We start from the raw sequence: 23,255 nt of genomic DNA, 5'->3' as shown, positions 1-23,255 counted from the left end.
TCAACATGCCTCCTACATAGTGGGGTAGAGAAGGAAATGGCTCATCCTAGAGATGTGCAATCTTAATACTTTCCCATCAGGGTGCATCCAAATCCTGGTTTTGCTTTTAAATTTAAAATCATAAATTTTATTAAATCAAGATTTTTCTTCATTTAAATAGATATTATTTAAATACATGGATTATTTAAGTTATTCCTTTGCTTTCTTCCCTTTTTATAGTCTTAAATCACTTTAATTTGTTTCTTAATTGTTAGTAGAATTTTCTATTTTACACAGAGGTTTCCTCTACTAAGCAATTTCACACTTAAAGCTTATCTGGGCCAAAAAAGACAAGTCCAGGATGTAGGCCTTGCTGGAGCCCTAGACATAACTAACAGAGTGAACCAAAGGCTGCAAACCAAAGGAGACCTGGCCTTGGCAGAATAGTAACACACCAAGTATTGGCTAACCAAGTACGTACATTCCTGACCAGAAAGGATGGTACAAAGACACACGGATCTCTCAAGTAATTACATAAACAAATTCCCAGGAAATTGTACAGGAACACACCGATCCCTCATAAGAGAGGGATAGAATGACAGGATAAGGGATGAGGATGTTTTGTTTGAACTAGTGCAGTGGTTCTCAACCAGGGATCCGGGGCCCCTGGGCAGGCTGCCAAGCAGGCCAGCATTAGACTCGTGGGGGCTCAGTGTAGAAAGCCAAAGCCGCACTGCATGTGGCTGCAATTCAGGGCCCTGAGCCCGGCTCCCGGGGCTGAAGCCAAACCCTGAGCAATGTAGCTTCATGGGGACCCAGGAAATTGCCCTGCTTGCCTACCCCATAATGCTGGCTCTGGTTTTTATATGCAGAAAACCAGTTATTATGGTACAGGTGGACCATGGAATTTTTATAGCATGTTCGGGGGGTGGGCCTCAGAAAGAAATAGGTTGAAAACTCCTGAACTAGCGGGTACAAGGATAGGGGTGGTAACTACCACCATCAGGGCACAACACGTAACCTGCTTGTATCAACGTACAAAAGGGGAAGTCCTAGGAGGGATATCTTTGGATTGGCTGAGGGGATAGCAACCTGTTATGTTGATGGAGCCTTTACCTTGTCATGGGCATACATGTGTTCGTGTCCCTGTGACCTATTGGGCAGGGCGCTAGTAACATGCTTTGCTGACAATAAACCTGGCTGAGCACCTTCACCATCAAACCAAGCCTGTGGTCTTTCTTTATGCATCACATAGAGGTCTGCTGAATCAGCACGCTGCACCGTCTGCTACTGCAGCTACCACTGGAGCTAACTCCAGGAACAGCAGCGCTAGCAGTATTAATGACTCTGCAGCACTAATCCTGCCGGCATCATTAACAGCCTTACTGTGACGGATTCAAAACCGACGTAGATAAGCAAATAGCTCGTGCTGTGTTTGCAGCCAGCATGTCTTCCAAACCACTGAACTTCCATATGTCAAGAAAGCTGAACTGCTCCATCCTGAGTCAGGGTTGCAATGGCTGAAGTGATCCCAGAGAATGTATTCAGATGCTGTCTGCTGAGTGTGTGGGTCTGAGTACTGAGGGGTGGGGTCATGTTCACAGCCAGCCGACTGAGCGTGCAGAAATAACTACTGAGGGAGGAGCTATTTACAGGTGTGAAACTGATCATCCCCGTTCACTGGAATATTTGGTATAGTCTAAAGACACGAGAAAGAGCATAAGTGCCATGTGACTGAGATGAGGCTTTTTCAAGACAAATATTCATGTAGTAACATCGGGCCATTCTCGGCTGACTCTAAAATTGCACGCAAAAGACTTGGATGGAAAGAATATGAAAGATGATACTAGATGTGGTCCCAATCCAGCAGTGGGTTGTGCATGCCCAGACTCCGGTGCCTCTGTAGAGCCTGATTTTCTAAGGGTATGTCTACACTAACCGCCGGATCGGTGGGCAGAGATCAATCTAGTGGGGGTTGAGTTATCACGTCTAGTCTAGACACGATAAATCAACCCCCGAGCGCTCTCCTGTCGACTCCTGTACTCCGGCACCGCGAGAGGCGCAGGCGGAGTCGACGGGGGAGCGGCAGCAGTCGACTCACCGCAGTGAAGACGCCAAGGTAAGTCAATTTAAATACGTCAACTTCAGCTACATGAATAATTATAATAATATAATTATAATAAGAAGTTGCGTAACTTAGACTGACCACCCTCCCCCGCCCCCGCCCCCCCCCCCCCCCACCCTGCAGTGTAGACCAGGGCACAGAGTCATGGATTTAAGGCCAGAGGGGACATTATAATCAGCTAGTCTGACCTCCTGCACAGCACATGCCAGAGTCCTGTGGTTAAGTTAGAGCAGTGTTTCTCAACCTTTCCAGGTTGGCAACCCCTTACTGGAAGTCAAAAATGTTTGCAATCCCCATTCCCCTGCTTATATTTATTATAAAAGTCAGAGTAAAAATGTATCAACGAGAACAATTCTAGCCTGTGTATGTTGAGAGCTTGACAGAGAATATTTGGTCTTGAAGGGCCTTATTTGCAGATAGTGGGGGGAGTGAGATAGGTTTTTAATGTTTAGGCTGCTCCAAAGTTATTCTGGAAACTTTATTTTCTTTGCTTTATAATTATAATAATTTTCTGCACCACACAACCCCCCTGATTGCCTTTCCTGGTCACCTGTGGGTCGTGCCTTGTTAACCCTTTTTCCCTAACAGCCTCAGCCGCTGAGGAACACTGAGTTCGAGCATATCTTTTTGAAAGCTACAACCAATCTTGATTGAAAGATTCCACGTGACAGCAAAACTTCAATTTTTTAAAAACTGAAAGTTGAGATTCCCATGTAATCACATGGCTCCAGGAGCTGTGGCTTTAAGAAAAACACCAAATATCTCACAACTCAGATAAAATTGCAAGAGTTGGTTACACTGAACAATTTATCAAGACTTGCGGCAGATTTTCCATCCCTGGCGATTTTAAATTAAGATTAGATGCTTTTCTGCAAAATATGCTCTAGGAATCTTTTCGGGGAAGTTCTGCAGCCTGCGTTAGACAGGTCAGACTAGATGATCACAATGGTCCCTGCTGGCCTTGGAATCTATGAATCGGTTGGTTGCCAGAAGGTAGCAAATATTGAGCTGGGGAATTAGTGGGGAATTGAAGGTTTACTGGCGAATTACTCCAAACATTTAAGTCAGTAGCAGTGCCCCTTGTTTCTGTGCAGAGGAATTCACTTCAATTCCTGAAGCTGCTGAAGTGCACAAGAAGGTTGAAAAAATGTTTTCTGAACCACAATTAGATTATGGCAAAATGTTCGGAGAGCATTATGATCAAGCTTTTCATGTTTATAAAAAAAAGCTGTATCCTAAGGCAAACTCACAAGGAGGCAGGATTAAGATTTCACAGGCAATTGTAACTCTGTCATTTCCTGACTTTTCCGGCCTTACTTTGCATTCCTTTTAACGTAGCTACTTTGTAAGGCATTTTCTACATTTTAAAAAAAGGAAATGGAAGCAACAAAGACATTTCACCGTGTTCAACTTTTTGTTCCCCTCGCTTTGCCCCCAAATCTGTCTCCTTCTCCCGTTTCTTAGTCTTTATTTTCTCTCTTAGCCTGTTCCAGATGCATGATAGTACTTTGCCTCTCTCCTCAAGACTGCTCCATCTCCTTGGTCTCTTGTGACGCACTTTGTCAGGGGTTTTTTGAAAGCCCAAATAAATAAGGTCACCCAGTTCTCCTTGATCTACTATTTTATGTCCAGGTTCGAAGACCTCGGACGGACTGATGAGGTGCTATTTCCCTGTGCAGAAACCGCACTGTGTCAAAGCACCTCAGCCTGTTTCCCTGGCACTGGAATGAGGCTGAAGCATGGAATACTCCTTTCTGAAGAGCCCCCTTACAACATGCCACTGTGTGAAAAGGGGAATTGTGGGAAACGGCAGCCATCAGCAGCGTCCAGCCCCGTATAGGCAGCCTCGTGGATGTCCTCTGGCCTCAGGAACACTTCTAACCCCACATATCTCCTAAACCCCCAGATTCTCCCCCATTGCCTCAGCTCAGCACACCTGCAGAGCTCTGGCTCTACAGCCTTGTCTTGGCCAGGCCAGTTCTCCTGTTTCCATGGTTCACCTCCCTCTTCCCTGAGTCATCTAGCCCCTGCCGAAAGCTCTCCCAGTTCCATACATGTATGCCTATTCTCCGTCCCAGATATCAGGGAGCAGGAGCTGCTGTGGTCCTGTGTAGTGTCAACACTGGGCTTATGGGCAGGCCTACTAAAGTCTGCAGCAGGTCCTGTGGACTTCAGGAAGTTCACAGGGATGCAGTGCTACGGGGGGAAGCAGGAGTCAAGGTGTGGGATGTTGGAGCCTGGGGAGTAGTGGGAAAATGACTCAGAAGCTGACTCAGCACAGCTCCTAACTCTCCCTGGCTCCTCATGGATCCCTGTGCTCTGTAGAGCCTCCTCGCTCCCCTGGTTCCATTGCTGTATGGAAGTCAGTGGCTCCATAGGGTAGGGTGCCTCAGTTCCTCCCTACCTTGATCCCAAGGCATGTCACTAACCCAGAAGGAAATCCCCATCCCAAAAACTTGATGCAGAGGGAGTTAAAATTGAGAACACGTACACAGAATGGAAGCAGTGTCATCATCAGCCATACAGAAAAACATCCCTTACCAGCATGGAGGTCACAGGCTATAATAATGCTTCCCAAAAAGGGGTTAAAATATTCAGTTAACAGAAAAAGAAATCAAAACAGCTTGAGTTAAAAACTGTGATGGAGAAAAATACTGTGAAATAGGTCATTAAAAATAAATTGCTGAAAAGGTATAGCCTCAAAGAGTCTGTTCTATACAGATTCAACACTACCCTCATCACCACAGTGTCTGAGGGCTAAGCCCACAACAATAAACCTCCAGCCACCATGCTAAGTGAAATCCTCACTCACCTGGGACATGGGAGACCTGGTTTCACGTCCCTGCTTTGCAGGTGGGACTTAAATGCAGGTTCTTCCCCTCCCGGGGGAGTGCCCTGACCACCAGGCTACAGAGTACACCATGGAACGTCTCTCTCAATCTCTACGGCTGGAGCAGTTCCACTTTGCTCCAACAAATGTTTAATTATTTTTACAGGGTCTTGAACTTCCATCTCCCACAGCCTAGTAAGTGGCCTAACCTCTAAGTTTGGGCACACACCTCACCTGCTCTGCCCCGGCTGTCTTTTATGACAGGTATCAGTCTTAGGCATGCTTTGATTATGCCTGCAAGATTGGGCCCTGCTGGCAAGATAGGCAGGGGAAAAGCTTCATTTGAGAATCCTGCCGGGGCCTAGGTCTAAGTTAGGACTCCAACCAGCTTGTTAGGGGTGGGACAGCACCAATGCTTAGGTGGCTTAGTGCATGCCTGCCAGTGAAACCTTGGGCACCTAGCTGAGCAGTGCTCTTGAGAATGTCCGTAGTGCCTCGCTGGTGGACTTAGAAGCAGTTTGTGATCTAGCCCAGAGCACCTTCCAATCGTTCATTGAGCAAAATGATTAGCAGCTTTCATGCATGGTTCATTCTTTTTCTCATGCGCTTTCTCAGAGGAGAATGGGGTGTGTGGTATAGTGTGTGGCCAAGGCTATCACAGGGTTCAAAAAAATAACTAGATAAGTTCCTGGATGACAGGCCCATCAATGGCTATTAGCCAGGATGGGCAGGGATGGTGTCCCTAGCCTCTGTTTGACAGAAGCAGGGAATGGGCAACGGGATGGATCACTTGTTCATTCCCTCTGGGGCGCCTGGCATTGGCCACTGTCGGAAGACAGGATACTGGGCTAGATGGACCTTTGGTCTGACCCACTATGGCCGTTCTTACGTTTTGGTTTGATAGAGGTTTTTAATTAGTTAGTTAGTTAAAGAGACTTAGTAAAATTATATAAATTGGGAAAAGACTATTATGAGAACCTTGGCAGGGACAAGCTAAAGGGACTTGATGTCCTGAGAAAGCCTCTTGACTCCCCAGTCTTTCAAAAGACACAATATAGTTATATGATCCAACAGCAAAGATATTTCGAGCACATCAGCAAATCGCGGCATTTGCTAGCTAATCTTACGAAAATAAAGCAAGTCAGCAACTGCATATTCTATCTTTAAACGGAATCAAGGGAATTCATAACTAAAACTAAAGGCATTCTTCAAATAGTTCAAGTTTATTACAAAAGCTACTCTCCTCCTCTGAGTGAATAAAGACATAAAAAGGGTAATTGGAAACTTTGGATCAGATTTTCAAAGGTATGGAGGCACCTAAAGATGCTGATGGTTCCTAGTGAGATTTGAAAAAGCACATGGTCAGGTTAGGCTGCTGACTCCCATGGGAATCAAGGAGAGTTAGGCACCTGGCCTGCTTAAACACTGTTACAAGCCCCACTAGGCACCATCTACATTTTAGGTGCCCTACATACCTTTGAAAACGTGGCCCTTTGCTACTTAACCCCTAACACACAAATAAAATTATTCTATGAGCAAATCACACAGGAGGCTCTTAGAAATGCCATTAAAATTCTGACTAGAGGTAAATCGCCAAGATCAGATAGATTCAGCAGTGACTAATACAAAAAGGTTGAATATATCCAGTAAAAGCCATGCTGAATATGTTTATAAAATAGCTTTGGGAATAACAACCTACTTACTAGCTTCCCAGGGGGAAGCACATACAATGTTAATGCCAAAGCCACGCAAAGGCTCTATGCGATGCATGTCCGCCAAAGTCATTATCAAATAGGGATGCAGAGATCTCCTGGGACAGCTTTTACCTTTGCTGGGGCAGGATTTGTCACAAAGAAAAGCAGCCAGTGATCTGAGTAAGCTACTTAACCGAACTCCCCACTCAAAACATTACAACAACCCATCAACAGTGATAACATGCATACTACAAAGGCCTTTAAATTTGATGTAATTGCCTTTTATGATAATCACACTGCAAAAAACTGGATGTAGGAGGCTAATCTATGAAACAGAACAACACAATTCCCCGCAAGCCTCTAGTCCTTAGTGGAATACATCACGTCTTTTTCAGCTAGAACCAGCTACAAGTCAGGTCTGCCCACAACCGCTCCTCATATTCAACTGAAGAGGAGTATTAGCACAGCCAGAAGATTCTCTGAATACGTTAGAGGTAGCGAAACAGCTAGGGAGGCACACAAAGTGGCATTGCATGGGAATGAGATGCTTGTTTCCATAACACAACCAGAGTCATCAGTTCCACGGCTAATGGCAATCACAAAGAATCATACTCAGAGTATAAAATAAACTACTACAAATCTGAATAGCCAGACTACCTTCCTAGGAATTTCCCTCCCAAAAAGCAAAGGAGAAAATTCTCTACTTCAGAATTAAGGGATATGTATAAAGATAATTTGGCAACTAACTGTAAATGTTAGGGAAGATGTTAGTAGACGGGAGATCCTCCCTCAGTCACTACTGGACAGAGCAGTGTAATAAATGTGGTTATCCTGCCAAGCTGCATCCCTTTCTTTAAATACTCGCATTTGTCTTAGTCTAATCAGAATTGTCATTTCTCTTTTATGGTGGGGGAAGAATCATAGAAGTAAAGGACTGGAAGGGACCTCGAGAGGTCATCTAGTCCAGTTCCCTGCCCTCAAGGCAGGACTATGTAATAACTAGACCCTGACAGGCGTTTCTCTAAACTGTTCTTAAAAGCCTCCAATGACTGATTCCATAACCTCCCTAGGCAATTTATTCCAGTGCATAACTACCCTAACAGTTAGGAAGTTTTTCCTAATGTTCAACCTAAACCTCCCTTGCTGCAATTTAAGCCCATTGCTTTTTGTTCTATCCTCAGAAGTTAAGGAGAACAATTTTCACCCCCCTCCTTGTAACAACCTTTTATGTACTTGAAAACTGTTATCATATCCCCCCCTCAGTCTTCTCTTCTCCAGACTAAACAAACCCAATTTTTTCAATCTTTCCCCATAGGTCATGTTTTCTAGACCTTTAATCATTTTTGTTGTTCTTCCCTGGACTTTCTCCAATTTGTCCACATCTTTCCTGAAATGTGGCACCTGGAACTGGACACAATTCTCCAGCTGAGGCCTTAGCAACACAGAGTAGAGAGAAAGAATTACTTCACGTGTCTTGCTTACAATAGTCCTGCTAATACATCCCAGAATGATGTTCACTTTTTTTTCCCCAACAGTGTGACACTCTTACTCATATTTAGCTTGTGATCCACTATAACCCCCAGATCTCTTTCCTCAGTACTCCTTCCTAGGCAGTCATTTCCCATTTTGTATGTGTGCAGCTTCGTTCCTTCCTAAGTGGAGTACTTTGCATTTGTCCTTATTGAATTTCATCCAATTGACTTCAGACCATTTCTCCAATTTGTCCAGATCATTTTGAATTTTAATCCTATCCACCAAAGCACTTTCAACCACTCCCAGCTTAGTATTGTCCACAAACTTTATAAGTGTACTTTCTATGCCATTATCTAAATCACTGATGAAGATATTGAACAGATCGGACCCAGAACTGATTCCTGAGGGACTCCATTCAATATGCCCTTCCAGCTTGACTCTGAACCACAGATAACTACTCTGTGGGATTGCACCCATCTTATAGTAGCTCCATCTAGGTCAATAGTTCTCAACCTATTTACCATTGTGGGCCGCATACAATACTACCTGTATGGCCCTGAGGATGTCACATGGGCCGCAGCTGTGTGCTGATTGGGCCGCAAGCATCCCACAGGCCGCAGGTTGAGAACCACTGATCTTGGTTGTATTTCCCTAGTTTGTTTTTGAGACGGTCATGCGAGACAGTATCAAAAGCCTTACTAAAGTCAAGATATACCATGTCTACTGCTTCCCCCCATCCACAAGGCTTGTTACCCTGTCAAAGAAAACTTTTAGGTTGGTTTGACATCATTTGTTTTTGACAAATCCAGGCTGACTATTACTTATCACCTTATTATCTTCTAGGTGTTTGCAAATTGAATGCCTGATTATTTGCTCCATTATCTTTCCGGGTACCGAAGGTAAGTTGACTGGTCTGTAACTTCCCGGGTTGTCCTTATTCCCCTTTTTATAGATTGGCACTATATTTGCCCTTTTCCAGTCCTCTAAAATCTCTCCCGTCTTCCATGAGTTTTCAAAGATAATGGCTAATGGCTCAGATATCTCCTTAGTTAGCTCCTTGAGAAATTGCACATTACTTTAGAGGAACTTGGCTGCCCAAAACAGAAGGGAGATATTGGGCTACTCTGCGAGGATACATTGTGCAGTGGACCCAGAAACCAGTGGAGACCACGCTGGGCTGGGAAGGGCATTTTGGCCTCAGTGGAGTGCACCAGGCTAGGGAGTTTTTCACTTGTTCTAGCAATGGTGGTTGCACTGGTGTAGACCAGCCATTCACCCTGAAGAGGATAGATGACACAGTGGTACACTATTATCACATCCACCGCTGCTGACTATCTCTCCATTGAGCCACTACTCAGATCTGGCCAGTCAATGTCCATCCCGATACCCTCTTGACTCCATCATGCTGCCCCAGATGTACTTCCCAGTGAAGATTCCTCTACTTATAACCTTTAAAGCCACCAGAGAGATATTTCTACCCTGTGGAAGCCACCTTCATTCTTCCCAAGACCCCCAAGGGCCACTGCAAGGGTAAAGCTCACCTGTGCATGAGACAGAGCTTTCTTTGGGGATGATCTGAGACTGGGGAAATGAACTCCTTCAGGAGCTAAGGATCATCACTAACCTCCCCAGTGCAAGACACACTGCTCCAACCTGCCTTTGCTAATGGAAATACAGAGCAGTGTGTGCATATAAGAATAATAAAAGCACCCTCCCAAACTAAAACACTCCACTGCACCCACACTTCTCCCCTGGGAAGAGGCTGAGAGACAGAATGAACCACATGTGACAGATGTTAGTCATACACTCAATGCATAACTGGAGGGTGGGAAAAGAACTAGGATAGATTTGGGGTCAGCTGCAGCAGACTCTGTATATAGTCCCAATTATCTGCATGTGAAAATAGGGGGTTATAATGGAAACTCTTGAGCAATCTGAACTAGACAGAACACGGTCAGGCACTCATTGTAACAAGAAATGCAACACTGGAGCTGAAAAACAGCTTTCCTGCCAGGGCCTGCCCCATTTGCTGTTAACCCTGTAACAGACTGCACTATGGTACCTGCCTCCATGAACCCAGCAGCTCTGTAAGGGCTAGTGCATAGGTCCTGCCCACCTAAATTCTTGTTAACCCCGGTAAGGATGCACCTGTGACCTAACCCACCTGACCTCCATTAATCTGTATCCTGGAGCACAACACTTCAGTCCTGTTATAGCTTGACAACAGTGTATGCCCCTTTACCCACACGAGAGGCTGCACATTGAGCATACCCATTTCATCCAAGCTATTTTTCTGCAGAAAAGGACATAGGGGTTACAATGGACGAGAAGCTGGATATAAGTCAGCAGTGTGCCCTTGTTGCCAAGAGGGCTAACAGCATTTTGGGCTGTATAAGTAGGAGCATTGCCAGCAGATCAAGGGATGTGATCATTCCCCTCTATTCGACATTGGTGAGGCCTCATCTGGAGTACTGTGTCCAGTTTTGGGCCCCACACTACAGGAAGGATGTGGAAAAATTGGAAAGAGTCCAGCGGAGGACAACAAAAATGATTAGGGGGCTGGAACACATGAGTTATGAGGAGAGGCTGAGGGAACTGGGATTATTTAGTCTGCAGAAGAGAAGAATGAGGGGAGATTTGATAGCTGCTTTCAGCTACCTGAAGGGGGGTTCCAAAGAGGATGTAGCTAGGCTGTTCTCAGTGGTGGCGGATGACAGAACAAGGAGCAATGGTCTCAAGTTGCAGTGGGGGAGGTTTAGGTTGGATGTTAGGAAAAACTGTTTCACTAGGAGGGTGGTGAAGCACTGGAATGGGTTACCTAGGGAGGTGGTGGAAACTCCTTCCTTAGAGATTTTTAAGGTCAGGCTTGACAAAGCCCTGGCTGGGATGATTTAGTTGAGGATTGGTCCTGCTTTGAGCCGGGAGTTGAACTAGATGACCTCCTGAGGTCCCTTCCAACCCTGATATTCTATGATTCTATTGGGATCGATTCAGGAATCACTGGGTGAGGTTCTGTCGCATGTGATATACAAAAGATTCAGACCAGATGATCTAAGAGTACCTTGTTGCCTTAATATCTACACCTCAGTTCACCCCACAATAGTCTGCACTGCTCTCCAGCCCCCATTAGCCCTGCAGCATAGAAAGAGACATCAGAAGAAATTCCCATTTGCCTTCTCATGTTCACTGAGATCTGTGAGGCTCATTTTTGTCTAGCAGACATAAAATTGGGTGAGAATAAATTCCAAGCAGCTAACTGTCAGCACAGCTCTCACATCCAGCCCAGTACAGTGCCTCGCTGTCTGAAAAACTCTCCTCGCCCGTCCCCCTGAACTCCAAAGCACACTGGGCAAGAAGTATTAAGGCTTTAATTAGTCTGTAACTGAATGGCTGAATAGCCTCTGGAAGCTTTAAAAGCAGAAGTGCTAAGTATCCACTGCAAAGGTCGGTTTGATGAATGTGAGCAAATCTTTCCCTCCAAGAGAAATTTACAACCACTTTCCTCTTTACAATGAAATCCTCCCCACCTGTTTTTAGGGCTGGATCTTTGTGAGATTCATTAAATCAAACAGCAAACTCTTAAGATGCATCAGTTCCTCTGTTTCCAAAGCTGTTTGTAGACCCAGTTTACCCAGAGTTGCGTTTGCCACTGCCCTTCAGCAGATAAATATCCCCCATAGAAACAGGAACAAAGGAGTTTTGTTTACCTTACAGCTTCATTTTCGGCTCACAACTTACATCTAGGCTTCTTTCTCAAGGTGAAGTTCTGGAGATTGTTAAGATGCTTGCTTTAAACCGTTGTCTTCACCCCGTCTCCCCAGACACCGTGCGTTAGATGAGCTTACCCCAACTTTAGCAGGATGAGAAGTGAGGCAGAGAAGAACAGCTTCTGGCAACAGAGAAAGGAGGGGGTGGGAAAGGGAAGAGAAGAGATGAATCTCCTGCCAAGACAAATGAAAGCCAGAAACATCGTGTATAGAAGAGAGGAGGATTAGCTTAAAAGAGAAATACAGCTCCCAGGGCTGCTGGTGTTTATTCCTTAGGCAAAGGGATCATTATTCATTTCTGGTCTCAGTCTTAACTGCTCCCATTCTTTTCTTACCATTAGCCAAAAAAATAAGGGAATGGGCAGAGATCCTATTAATGCATGGGCACAAAGAGAAACCCAAGAACTTTCAAGATCCTTCTGAAATGGCAAGTAGTCTTCATAATAGGCTGATTTCCAGCAGTCGCTGTTGATTGCAGAGCGCTCAGCAGCAAAGGAAATGCAAGCAGCACTCCTCAGGCCATGTCTACATTAGAAAGTTTTGCCAGAAGGACTTTTGCTGCCATACATCTGCTGACGTTGCTACGTTGACAGAGTATATGCACGTGGCTGCTTTTGCTGACGCAGCACATCCTCACCGCACAATGACTAGGCATTGTGTCATCAAAAGACACAGCGCACCATGGCTAGGCATCCCATTGTTCCCTGTGCCATTGACCGGCACGCTGCCATGTGGAACACCATGGCGGTGTATTGTGGGATACCAGCACTACACTCAGGGAATTATGAGAGCTTGGAGCGATTTCCCAAAATTCCCTTTCTTCCATCTTATAATGTTTCTTCTGTCCCATACTTTTCTCACTGCTTTTCAGTTCATAACAACCTATTTGTTGGAATTGAACTAGTGTACTTCACAGGCAAAGCCTTGACAGTAATCTCGTAATTGATTGTCCCAACAGATCATACCATCTGACCGACCTGCTGATCGTTTATCTGCTGGCAGATTCCTCTTCCTCAGCATCCATAAGCTGACAGGTAAGGCTGTGCGTGACATGGTGAGTTGGATGAAACTGAGGGACATTTTGCATGTCAGTATGGATTGGGAAGGTCAGCAAAAGGCTCAGAGTGACATTACAGCGATTCGGGTGGCTTCTGATTGTCGGTCTTTTACAGAGATGAGCATGTGGGTGGCTGTGTCTGGATGCACCCTCAACTGTCACTAAGGCCAAGATATGCCAAACTGCTGAGCTGGTGCAGGGAGCTGGTTGTGCACTCGCAGTGCTGCCTGGAGCTTTTGGCCTGTCAGCATTTCCAGCACAGGTTGGGCAGGCGTACTTGACCTCATAAGTGCAGCGGAGAGGAAGCGAGGCAGGGTGTGTAAGCTGGCCACAGCCATGGGCTAGTGGGCTGAAACGGGTGACACGCTCAAACACTTGCTGCTGGTTTGTCGTACCTGAGGGTACCTCACTCAGCAGGCACAGGCAGAGCAGTGACTCACCAGCAGAGCCTTGGCCAAGGCTAATCACATATATCTTCCAAGGTCACTGTTGAAACTGAATGTGATCCCCCACAAGGTGGCCCTGGGTAAGACAGACAGATGCACTAGTGATTGGTGCTACAGTACAGACTGCCTGTAGCTAAACACCAAGCCATGTGCACTGAGGAACAAGGCAGGGACTGGGGTTGGGGGGTCCAGGCCCAGCCAGAGCTGCTCAGCCACTTTGAGAAACAAGCCACTCCATGTGGAGAAGGGAGGTTCCAACTCCCTGTGACAGCAGTGTGAGAGGAGACACACCCAAGCCTGCAGGCATTGTCCAGCCCCATTGCCCACTAAACCACAAGCTACTCTCAATGGATTGTGTTACCCCAATTGTCCTTGGGGAACAAACAGCCATACAGACATCAAAATGGCTCCTAGACCACACAACACAATTTCATGATCCAGAAAGCAGAAACACCCATTGGAAAAGTCAGTGTGCCTCTGCCCCACTGGCTTTTCATTGCACTGGGCTCCTACCAGTCACCCATGTACAGTGCTCCCCCATGCACCAGGTGGCTGCAGTTGCCGGTTGATGTCGCCCTGCCTTTCACAGAAGGACCCTTGTTTATGAAAGGGCCAGTGCTGTACTCTTCAGTCCCAGCTTGCCCTCATTCAATCTCTTTCACACCCACAGTTTTTCTTGGCTCCAGCACAAAACACAACTCAATGTATTAAGGTCCATTCGCCTTGAGGAAATGGATGGTAAATATTGAATGCAGTGGCCTTGTTTAAAAAATGAGAGGGAGCTAGTTGGTATGTGGGGAATGCTTCAGAGCCACTGGGTCCAGCTCACAGGCTGGCCAGATGTTTGAGAACGCTGATGGAATTTGCTTGCTTGGATTTTTTCTTGCAAAAATGAACAAAAAAATTACAAACAGGGGGAGCCTTTTACTGGGAAGAGTTTGCAGGCTCCTCTATCTCCCTCTCCTCCCCAGAGCACTGGCTGTAGTTTAGCGTTCAGACACTGCACATGTACAATAACTATCTAAGGTACTTACCTGGCCCCCCATCAACATAGCATCCGTGGTCCTCAAGACCATGAACACACCTGCCCTCACACACCTGTGAGGCAGGGCATGGCTGTTGTCTCCATTGTACACATGAGGAACTAAGGCACAGAGACTCTGTTTACACTGATAAAAAAATCTGGAGTACCGAGTCTCAGAGCCCGGGTCAGCTGACACAGGCTCAGAGGGCTATAAAGTTGGAGTGTAGATGCTCAGGCTGGGGCTGGAGCTTGGGCTCTGAGCCCTCCCCCCGCGTGGGGGGTCTCAGAGCTTGGGCTCCAGCCTGAGCCCAAACTTCTACCCACAATTTTATAGCCCCACAGCCCAAGTCAGCTGACCCGGGCCAGCCGTGGATCTTTTATTGCAGTGTAGACACACTCAGAGAAGCTAAGGGACTAGCCTGAGGTCACACAGGGAGCCTGTGACAGAACAAGGAGCTGAATCTAGGTCTCCAAGCCCTAAAAAAGTGCCCTGTCCACTGACCCATCCCTCCTCTCCACCTGGGCTAGAATGTGAAACATCACCTGAGGCTACACATCCTAACCAAGGTTCAGCTGGGTAGCCTCAGAGGTTTCACATTCTTGACCACTGAGGTGAGCTTTAAGAACAAAGAGCTACTTAGAGAAATAATGCTAACGTAGCACCCTAGGAGATAACCGTGTAGCGCTGCTGCAAGGCAGGGACCTGTGCTGCCTTGAGCTTTGCTAGGTCCGCTGGGCAATAGGGCAGTGCTGGGAAGGTGTCAGGGCCACGGCACCTGCAGAGACCCCAGCAAGAACCATATAGTCATGGCTGGCTCCTAACAGCGTGCTTGGTCCAGACTGGATGAAACTGATTTGTAAAGACATTTTATTTATTTTTCATTTTTCCCTCATGTCCTCACTGCAGGGTGTGGCCTCAACTCTGCTCCTGCTCTGCCAAGGGCACCTGTTTGTTAAGTTGTCCAACAAATCCCTTTGCACCTTCTTCCACACTGCCCTGTATGCCTCAAAGGAGGCTCTCTTGTAGCATTTGCAAAGCCACTGCACCATTGCCCTTCACATTCTTCCTGAAAACTTACCTCTCTAAGAAGTCTACAAAAATCTCAACAATTAGGGAGCTGGTGCAGTGTGGCCTCTGCTTGTCCTACTGAGCAGCACGGTCACATGGGACCTTGTGCTCCCCCATCCCTTTGTCGTATCCACCAGTTTTCTCATCTTCTATTTAGACTGAAAACTCCGAGAGGTAAGGACCATAGGTGAAAGTTTCAAAAGCTCCTAAGTGACTTAGGAGCCTGTCATGTTCTGGGTGAAAATCCAAACCAGTGAGGAGTTGCAGCACCAGCTGCCCTGCAATCCTGGGTGCCTCACAATGCTTTGCTGTTCTAGCTCCCAACCTGGGCCACCTACAACCAGCCTACCAGCATACAGGTCACACCCTGAGTGTGCATGCGCTAAACAGCCCTGGTTCAGCAGCTCTGACCTCAGCAGCCTGTCTACAGCCCCACTCTGGCTTCCACCAGCCTTGGTTACTACTCACATGGTGACCCAAACACACTCAAAGTTTGGAATTTTCCCAAAAACATATGTTCTGCAGTGTCCAGCCCCCTCCTGGATAGTTGAAGTAAATAATATGGTTCAGTTTTATGTCATTAAAAGTAAAAACACATCACAGCCTACTAACTTAACTGGGGGCAAATACACCTTTCCCTTTACACACAGCACTGAGTTGGACTGTGGTAAAAATGAAATAAGCTTATTAACAAAATATACATAGGATTGAGTGAGTTCAATTATTAGGAATGAAGACAGAGAGAGTTACAAGTCAAACAAAACAAAATATGCTTCTAAAGTACTAAAACTTAATCTAGCAAGGTCCAGGCTTTGTTCAAGATGGTTTCTCTCACCATTCTTCTTCCGATCCATGGCTGACTTTCCCTCCATCAGGACCATCCACAGAAGTACAAGGTGCTGGTTTCCCCTTGTCTGTCTTCTAAGGTGAAAGATCTTTGCTAAGTAGGTTTCTCACCTACATTCAGTTCCAGAGACTTCAACCCACCTTGGTAGAAGGACTCATCTTTCTCAGTTTGCAAGGGCTTGGTTCCCTTACATCTCTCTAGTGATGGATATCAAAGATGGCTTCTATCCTTACTTATGTCTCCCAAAAGGCAGGATGACTTCACGCTTTTCTTTCCCTTCTGTGGGCTTCCCATCCCCCTGTATGGTTATTGTGTAAATTGGGGCTTCCATTGTTTGATTCCACCATGCTTAATCAGGGCCATCCATAGGATTTATGGGGCCCTATGCAGTATTACTAAACTGGTGCCCCTACGCCCTATGCTGGGGGAGGAGGGGAGGAGGGATGAGGCAGCAAATGATACCGAGACGCCTGGCCCGCCTCACAGCAGCACAGAGTCACAGTTCCCCGGAGAGACCCCTGTACCCTCTCCCTCACGCAGAATGCATGGAGCCAGTGCATTCGGCTCTGTGAATATGGCCCCTGCCTAAAGACACTGTAGTGTGCGCTGGGTGTGCGGGAGCCAACCCGCTCTTACCTGCTGTCATGGGCAGTGGGTGAAGCTTCCGCTTGGGGAGGCTAGCTCCCCAGCCCACCTCTTCTGCCTGTGGCCCCACCCGTACTCCACTCCTGCTCCGCCCCAGGCCCCGCCCCACTCCACCCAGGCCCCACCCTCATCCCACTGTCTCCCTCCTCCACCCTGCTCACCCCCTTCCAGCCAAATCCATGAACCCAAATGAAGCAAATGACATCTGAAAAAAACACTCTTCTGCAATTTCTTTCTAAAGAAAGTGGAGCATGTTTTCCACAGCATGCCAGACGGTGAAGACTGGACACGCAGAAGGTACTTAATTAAAAGCACTAAACTTGGGAATAAAAATGTCAGTCACAGGTTTTTTGATATGCCTTGAAGTTTGTTAGAGATTTAATGAAGGGAGAAAGCGATGGACAGAAAGGACAGGAAGACTTTGGAAGCAAGTTTTTTTTACTATAGTAATTAGAATTAAAATGTGTATTTTTGATAAGGGTTGTCTTCTGAAGGATTTATTTAAAAAACTATATGTCTGAAGATTCAAGCATTTAAGGCTAAAGATGATTGTGCATCTAAAAATCTATGCGAGGATTTTTTAGTGATGTGATTTTATAATCTTCATCAACTCACTAATGAAATATTTTTAAGCAAATTTTAAACTAAGGTCCTGTAGACTAACATGTTCTAAGTAAACATTACAGTAATGCACAACGGTTTTTGTCAGTAAATTCAGAAACTGACAGTATATACCTGAGGGCTGGTAAATGCCTGTTAAATGGCTTCATTACCACTTGAATGGCTCTTTAACAGTCTCAATGTTGTGCTAATAGGTCTGGCAGGCTGGAAGGGCTTTTTCACTTTTAAGTTATTAGATCCCCTCCAGAGTAAGAGTCACCAGGCTGCAGCAGCTAGCTGTGGGAGCCTGCAGGAAGGGTCAAGACTGGAGGGTGGACATTAAGACCCGGGGTCCCCCAAATTTTCAGGTGCCCTGTATGCCTAAGAACAGCCCTGTGCTTAATTTATATGGGAGATGCGTTCCTTCCTGTCTGGGCAGACTGTACAGCCTAATATCAATGAGTATCCATAATTCCTTACATAGTATTAATGCATACATTTCACAGTATTAATCACCAATGTGTCATTGGCTTTCAGGAAAGACCTCACTCTATACAATCAGTTGATTCAGTTGCTTTTCACGAGGTTCACACCCTGTCTTTACAGGGTAATAAACCTTTGGAACAGATTGATAGGATGATAGGATGGATTGCATCCTCAGCAAGTTAATGGATAACACTAAACTGGGGGGAGAGGTAGATACGCTGGAGGGTAGGGATAGGGTCCAGAGTGACCTAGACAAATTGGAGGATTGAGCCAAAAGAAATCTGATGAGATTCAACAAGGACAAGTGCAGAGTCCTGCACTTAGGAAGGAAGAATCCCACGCACTACTACAGGCTGGGGACCGACTGGCTAAGATGTCTGGGTTGGATATTAGGAAAAACTATTTCACTAGAAAGGTGGTGAAGCACTGGAATGGGTTACCTAGGGAGGTGGTGGAATCTCCATCCTTGGAGATTTTTAAGGCCCAGCTTGACAAAGCCCTAGCTGGGATGATTTAGTTGGTTCTGCTTTGAGCAGGGGGTTGGACTAGATGACCTCCTGAGGTCTCTTCCAACCCTAATCTTCTATGATTCTTCTGAAAAGTAAAACCCAGACCAACTTCTGACATAAGAACAGCCATATTGGGTCAGACCAATGGTCTATCTAGCCCAGTATCCTGTCTTCCGACAGTGGCCAATGCCAGGTGCCCCAGAGGGAATGAATAGAACAGGCAATCATCAATTGATCCACCCCCGATTGTCCAGTCCCAGCTTCTGGATTGTCCAGTCCCAGCTTCAGATCTTAGGGACACCCAAAGCATGGTGTTGCATCCCTGATCATCTTAGCTAATAACAACTGATTAACCTATCCTCCATGAATGTATCCAATTCACTTTGAACACAGTTAGACTTTTACAATATCCCCTGGTCACCAGTTCCACAGGTTGCATTATGTTCTTTATGTTTGTTTTAAATCTGCTGCCCATTAATTTCATTGGGTGACCCCTGGTTCCTGTGTTATGTGAAGGGGTAAATAACACTTCCTTATTCATTTTCTCCACACCATTCATGATTTTATAGACCTCTATCATATCCCCCACTAGTCCTCTCTTTTCCAAGCTGAAAAGTCCCAGTCTTTTAATCTCACCTCATATGGAAGCTGCTCCAAATCCCTAATCCTTTTTTTTTTTTGCCCTTCTCTGAACCTTTTCTAATTTCAATATATCTATATCTATCTATCTATCTATATATAGGCATGAACTCCATGCAGTATTCAAGGGGTGGGCATACCAAGGATTCATATAGTGGTATTATGATATTTTCTGTCTTACCTATCCCTTTCCTATTTGTTCCTAACATTCTGTTCGCTTTTTTGACTGCTGCTGCACATCGAGCAGATGTTTTCAGAGAATTATTCATGATGACTCCAAGATCTCTTGTTTGAATGGTAACAGCTAATTTAGAACCCCTCATTTTGTATGTACAGTTGGGATTGTGTTTTCCAATGTGCATTACTTTGCATTTGTCAGCATTGAATGTAATCTGCCATTTTCTTGCCTAGTCATCCAATTTGTAAGAACCCTTGGTAAACGATCGCAGTCTGCTGTGGCCTTAACAATCTTGAGTAATTTTGTACCATCTGCAAACTTTGCCACCTCACTGTTTACCATTGTTTCCAGATCATTTAAGAATATGTTGAACAGCACAGGTTCTAGTACAGATACTTGGGAGGCCCCACTATTTACCTTTCTCTATTGTGAAAACTGGCCACTTATCCCTACCCTTTATTTCCTATCTTTTAGCCACTTACTGATCCCCCTTATCCCATCACTCTTTATTTTGCTTCAGAGACTTTGGTGGGGGACAGTGTCAAAGGCTTTCTGAAAGCCTAAGTACACTATATCTGCTGGATCAGTCTTGTCCACATGTTTGTTGACCCCCTTAAGGAATTCTAATAGATTGGCTAAGCATGATTTCCCTTTACAAAAGCGGTGTTGACTCTTTCCTCAAGATATTGTGTTCATCTATGTGTCTGATAATTCTGTTCTTTACTATAGTTTCAACCAATTTGTCTGGTACTGAATTTAGGCTTATCGACCTCTAATTTCCAGGATCACCTTTGGAGCCTTTTTTTAAAAATTGGCATCACATTAGCTATTCTCCAGTCATCTGGTACAGAAGCTGATTTAAGGGACAGGTTACACACTACAGTCAGTAATTGTGCAATTTCATATCTGAGTTCCTTCCGAACTCTTGGGTGAATACCATCTGATCCTGGTGACTTATTACTGTTTTTCAATTTGTTCCAAAACCTCCTGTAATGACACCTCAATCTGGGATAGTTCCTCGGATTTTTCACCTAAAAGAACGTGTGGGAATCTCCCTCACATCCTCCGCAGTGAAGACTTATGCAAAGAATTCAGTTAGCTTCTCCACAATGGCTTTGTCTTCTTTGAGTCCTCCTTTAGTACCTCAATCGTCCAGTGGCCCCACTGATTGTTTGGCAGACTTCCTGCTTCTGATGCACTTAAGTTTTTTGCTGTTGGAATTTAAAGGGCAATTAGCAAAAGACTGGCCTGCCTCATTATACTTTTAAACTTGACTTTCCAGAGTTTATGCTCCTTTCTATTTTCCTCAGTAGGATTTGACTTCCAGTTTTAACTGATGCCTTTTTGCCTCTAACTGCCTCTTTTACTCTGAGGTTAGCCATGCTGGCATATTTTTTTGGTCTTCTTACTATTTTTGGGGGGGGGGGGGTTTGGGGTATACATTTAATTTGAGCCTCTATTATGGTGTTTTTTAAAAGTTTCCATGCAGTTTGCAGGCATTTCACTCTTGTGACTGTTCCTTTTAATTTCCTCTTAACTAGGTTCCTAATTTTTGTGCAGTTCCCCTTTCTGAACCTAAATGCTACAAGCTTTTCACTCCTGCTGGGTGTAGACACCATGCTGTCTTCTTCCCCACTTGTTAGTGTGAGGTTCGTTTCCACCCCTCGCTAGCTTGATGGATCTGTTTACTGCTTTTATGTAAATTGAGGTAAACACACATTCCTCAAAGATAAATCTGTTTAACAACTCCTCCTGACATAGCTGGTTTGAACACAGTTTAGTTATCATCCCAGTGTATCTCCATAACTCTTAATACCCACCATACACATAACACAAGATTAATGATCAGTAAGTTATTAGCTTTTAAATGATACTTCACACGGCACATTCTGTACAAAGATTACTACAATAGTGTGTAGGGTGTGAATACAGGGGTGCTTAGTGTCACAGAGCCTAAGAAGCATTTTTAATTGCGATTTATGGCCAGATTTTCAAAGGCATTGATGCACCTAAAAATGCACATAGGACCTAGTGGGATTGTCAAAGGTACCTGACAGATTAGGGGCCTGACTCCTGCTGAAATCCCACTAGGAGCCTGTCTGCATCTTTAGGCACATAAGTACTTTTGAAAATCTGGGGTTTAGGAGCCTATCTTTGATTGAAAGTCAAGTGATTTAGGACCCTACATTCCTAAATGCTATTAGAAAGTTTGCCCAGATCCCTGTTTTAGGTCTGTACAGCTCCTAGCACAATGGGGCTGGGCCGACTACAATACAGTTATTCATGTAGAGTGTTCAATGAGTCTAAACTCAATGAAAGGGGCACACAGGTAGTCTAAAAAAAGGCACAGTAACTAGCGAAGTCCCCCCGAAATGAGACTCAAAACAGTGAACTCGTTCTTTGGGGTGTTCAGCTTTAGATAAACTGGGCCTGATTCTCAGAGAGGCAGAGCAGCTGCAGCACCCATTCAAATGGAATGAACGGAGATCTCGTGTGGATGAGAAAGGGGTGTTTTAGGGTGTTGAGTACTGAGTAATTCTATCCCCTAAATTACGAAATATTATGGTCTAGAGAAACAAGAAAAGGTAGGGCCAAACCGCAACAATCAATTGTGCGCATGACCTACAGTACTTCAGAGACATGGCATTCTTACTAAGCCTCGGGGGACACCATGATTAAAGACAAATACCTACTCAAAGAATAACTTCTTAAGAAAGAAAAAGGAAAAAAAGCAAACAAAAACAGAACACAAGGACGCCAACAACAAGGGTCACCTTCAGTCACAGTCTCCTCTGAGCGTCTACCTGTGGAGCTCTTTCAGCAGAGACTGCACCTTAGAGAGTGGGTCCATTCTATTGGGGGAGGCTCCAATGCATGTTATTCCCCCATATCAACGGTGAGTTGTAGCTCAGTGTATTAAAAGGAGCTAAACAGTTCATGAAAGGGCGGAAGAGCTTTGTTTACTGGTCAGTGAATCCTGTTTGGTTTTTCGTGGATAACCTAAACAGTTTGTCAATGGACAGCGATAAATAATCTTAATTGAGCCCTGTGAAAATGAAGACAGTTTTTAAGTCAGTTCCTTAAAAGAAGCTGTTCAATAAATTATTCATTTAAAATAGCGATGTTACATACAATCCCACCAACTCACTTTAAGGGGTGGCCTTAAGACAGGCAAATTAATGAAAGTCAAAAACACTTAGATTGAGATGAAATTCCATTCTCACTCTGTTAACCAAGGTTAGCTGATCTCTCCTTTCCAGAAGTTCACAGTCTAAACAAACTAGTGTTTAACAGGAAAAAATTACTAAACATAGCATTGTAATATCCCAGTAGATTCTTATGTTAGTAACTATTCATAGCAAGGCCATTTGCTTCCATATTTGTACATAAAATATCTCACTATTCACAGAATAATAATATCTGGGAGTTACCATATGAAGGGCATGCGTTTAGATACACAACACTTATTAAAAAAAATATCCCAAAAGAGGTTCATGTCATCTTAAACAAGCAAGGAATAAAGAAAGGTTTTTGCCATAAAACAGAAGCATGAGGTAAGAAGTAACCAAGAACTTCTATAAAACATGTCCCAACTATAAATGGTCTCCTTAAAGTTCAGATGGACAAAGACTGTAGGCAGTTTATACAAGAAATCCATTTCAATACATACACTTCTCTGTGTGGGTTCAAAACTCAATGCTTTGTCTTTGAAGAGAGGCAAAAGCCAAGGGGAGTGGGGTTGAAAGGAAGCACAAAGGGGCCCTGGCTTAGGTTTTATGGCTTTGGTAATACAAGTCTATAAACATCACTCCTACTTGGATCTTCGTAGATAAGAAGTTTTTAATATTCTTTTACAAAGCCAGCCTTCTCCATCAGGACATAGATAC

General features: G+C 44.9%; 1 protein-coding gene and 1 long non-coding RNA gene across 6 annotated transcripts in view; one reads left to right on the top strand and one right to left on the bottom strand.

Annotated features, from left to right (window-relative positions):
• The window catches only part of ARHGAP36 (Rho GTPase activating protein 36), a 78,655-nt gene extending 66,308 nt beyond the window's left edge, over nucleotides 1–12,347 (bottom strand). The window contains exons 1-2 of one of the 5 annotated variants that reach the window (XM_048864625.2): nucleotides 12,204–12,347; nucleotides 11,809–11,990 (exon numbers count right to left, since the gene is read on the bottom strand). The gene's annotated coding sequence lies outside the window, so the exon portion shown is untranslated. Of the gene's footprint in view, nucleotides 1–11,808; nucleotides 12,021–12,203 lie in introns of those variants that run through there. The other 4 variants (XM_048864624.2, XM_048864623.2, XM_048864622.2 and 1 more) reach the window with 4 other exon arrangements.
• Nucleotides 1,756–12,900, top strand: LOC125642814 (uncharacterized). Its single transcript, XR_007358514.1, has 3 exons — nucleotides 1,756–2,098; nucleotides 8,945–9,000; nucleotides 12,827–12,900. It is a non-coding gene; the product is annotated as an uncharacterized LOC125642814 (long non-coding RNA).
• The last annotated feature ends 10,355 nt before the right edge of the window (nucleotides 12,901–23,255 follow it).

The sequence above is a fragment of the Caretta caretta genome, chromosome 9 (genome assembly GCF_965140235.1).
Source record: "Caretta caretta isolate rCarCar2 chromosome 9, rCarCar1.hap1, whole genome shotgun sequence".
Lineage (NCBI taxonomy): Eukaryota > Metazoa > Chordata > Testudines > Cheloniidae > Caretta > Caretta caretta.
This window is presented reverse-complemented; position numbering and strand designations above follow the sequence as displayed.